The sequence below is a fragment of the Sorex araneus genome, chromosome 2 (assembly GCF_027595985.1).
Source record: "Sorex araneus isolate mSorAra2 chromosome 2, mSorAra2.pri, whole genome shotgun sequence".
NCBI lineage: Eukaryota > Metazoa > Chordata > Mammalia > Eulipotyphla > Soricidae > Sorex > Sorex araneus.
The window spans coordinates 207,601,526-207,604,355 of NC_073303.1; the positions used below are offsets into that span (position 1 = coordinate 207,601,526).

At 37.6% G+C, this 2,830-nt stretch overlaps 1 non-coding gene across 1 annotated transcript; it reads left to right on the forward strand.

The window, feature by feature from the left end:
• Positions 1 to 1,298: 1,298 nt before the first annotated feature.
• Positions 1,299 to 1,405, forward strand: LOC129402786 (U6 spliceosomal RNA). Its single transcript, XR_008628829.1, has one exon. It is a non-coding gene; the product is annotated as a U6 spliceosomal RNA (small nuclear RNA).
• The last annotated feature ends 1,425 nt before the right edge of the window (positions 1,406 to 2,830 follow it).

Consider the following 2,830-nt stretch of genomic DNA (forward strand, 5'->3'; position numbering starts at 1 on the left):
TAGAGATTTAATCATGAATTCGTAGAGCAGGGCCGGAGACTCAACATGAAGGGGGCTGTGGGTGGCGTGGTGGTTATTCTTCATCTTGATTGATAACTCCTTCCACTCTTCATCTTTAGGTTTGCCCTCTCATGACTTCTAGTAGACTTGACATGTTTTTTCTTCAGGAATTGCAGCATATTTTTATAGTGGCTGCTTGCAGAACATTTCTGATTCATGCATCTGCATTAATTTCTTTCGTTTTTCTTCAAGTGGTCCTGTGCCTTTAGTATAGACATTCTAAGGCCTTGATGGAGACGGAGAGGCCAATACTGGTAAGGAGACAGAAAACATCAATGGGGCGATCACAGTGGCAATAGCTAATGCTGACGCCTGGTGGTACCAAGGCCTCTGCCGGGGAAATCTATACCCAAAGCCTTAACAACATTAACAACATAGGGTTGTGAAGGCTTCTCCCCGTGCCCAAATTCGCATAGTTATTCAGCTGCAGAGTCCTTTTGGTACGAAGGCCTCTGCTACCACAAATCTGTGGCCAACTTCTCGCTCTGCCCTGCCTACTTCACTTCACTCCAACATGGGTGTCCAACGCTGAGAGCTCTGACCTTCTCTACACACTGTGCTAAGGGAGTGGGTATCTGAGGAAGCCCCCGGGTGCTACAGAGTAAGTAGGTGAGTTCCCCCTGGGTCCTGTATCAGAAGGGACAAAGAAACAAAAGTCCCTCTTTAAAGGCAGACAGTGAAATCAGTTGAGGCTATTTGCATGTCAGAGGCAGACAAGTCCTGTGGTATCTGCTTCAGGCCAGTATTGGTAAATAGTTGCTCTACTGTCCTAATACAGGGCTGGAGCTATAGCCCTGCAGGTAGGGTGTTTGCCTGGCATGTGGCCTTCCCGGGTTCGATTCCTCCGTTCCTCTCAGAGAGCCCGGCAAGCTACCGAGAGTATCCCGCCTGCATGGCAGAGCCTGGCAAGCTCCCTGTGGTGTATTTGATATGCCAAAAACTGTAACAAGTCTCACAATGGAGACGTTACTAGTGCCCACTTGAGCAAATCGATGAGCAATGGGATGACAGTGACAATGACAGTGACTGTCCTAATACTTGAAGAAATTGACAAACTGAGCAGACAGATGGTTAAAGTAAAAATAATATTGAACAATGACTATTATACTGAATTGGGAATATAATGACTACTTTGTGCACTTTGATATCCCCAAATTTTCATCTTATTCAATTTATTTTACAGTAACCCATAAGCTTTTAAAGTTTGAAAATATTCATTTAGAAAAAAACATATTTTCGTGCTCGCTTCGGCAGCACATATACTAAAATTGGAACGATACAGAGAAGATTAGCATGGCCCCTGCGCAAAGATGACACTCAAATTCGTGAAGCGTTCCATATTTTAAATAAATAAATAAATAAATAAAAGAAAAAAACATATTTTCAAATGTAATATATTTTCCAATTAACATTATTCGTTAGACCCTCAAATATGAAATTTTAATGTTTTCTCAAATTCAACAACTACATCCACTAGTAATAGTAGATCATTAAATTTAACAAATTCTCATGTTTTTGTATTATTCATTACTATAATTTTATAGTTTTATTTTATTTTAAAAATAATTTAATGTGACCTACATACAGAAAATTGGGCATATCCCAAGCTTGTTAATTTCTTTCTTTTTTTTTTTTTTTTTGCTTTTTGGGTCACACCTGGGGATGCACAGGGGTTACTCCTGGCGGTGCTCAGGGGACCGTATGGAATGCTGGGAATCGAATCTGGGTCGGCCACATGCAAGGCAAACACCCTACCCGCTGTGCTATTGCTCCAGCCCCTGTTTTTTTTCTTATCTTATCAATATGGCTCCACTTCCTCTGAATTAACGTGCTACTATTTAATTTTAGAATGTTGAAAGAGAGGTGTAGATAAATAATTCACTTTTACTTTTAAATTTTATGGTGTATATATTTAAGGTTATAAATTTTCTTCTTAGCTCTTAAAACCTGCATGATAAACTTTAATTTGGTAATCCTAATTTCTTATAGTTATATAAATATATTTTTCAATTCCTCTTATAATTTTTTTTACCCATGAGTTATTTAAAAGTAGTTGATTAATTTTGAAGAAATTGAGGGTTTCTGCCACTTCACTTTTGTTGGCCTTTAACTTAATTCTATCATGGTCAGAGAAGTGATTTGAATAATTTCAATTTTTTAAAATGCTTTGAAGTTTGTTTCATTACTCAACTTATTATAAATGTTTAGTATTGTTCCATTAGTATTTAAATAGAACTTTTTTCCTCTTTCTCTCATTTTAGGCATTATGGTTTGCAATACAGGTGCTGAAAGGTTATTATGTATATTCCTTTATCTACTTTCAACACTCAGTTTTTGTCCAGTGATCATTTCCAACTAATAATGTCACAATGTACCCTCCTCTATCTTCACTACCCTCTATCCCCCACATGCTAACAATAATTTCCAACCATTGACTAGGCCTCATGGCCCATTTTCCCTGACTATGGATATTAGTTTCATACTGTTTTTTGTTTATATCCCCATAATAAATGCAATTATTCTATACCTGTCCCTTTCTTTCTGACACATTTAACTCAGCATCCATTTCTAAGCAAATTTCATGACCTCATTTTTCTTAACAGCTGTTTAATATTCCATTGTATAGAATTTCCATTATATCCCATATTTATATTTATATTCCATGTAAGTTTTCTATTGTATAGTTTTTTTTTTTTTTTTTTTGCTTTTTGGGTCACACCCAGCGATGCACAGGGTCACTTCTGGCTCTGCACTCAGGAATTACCCCTGG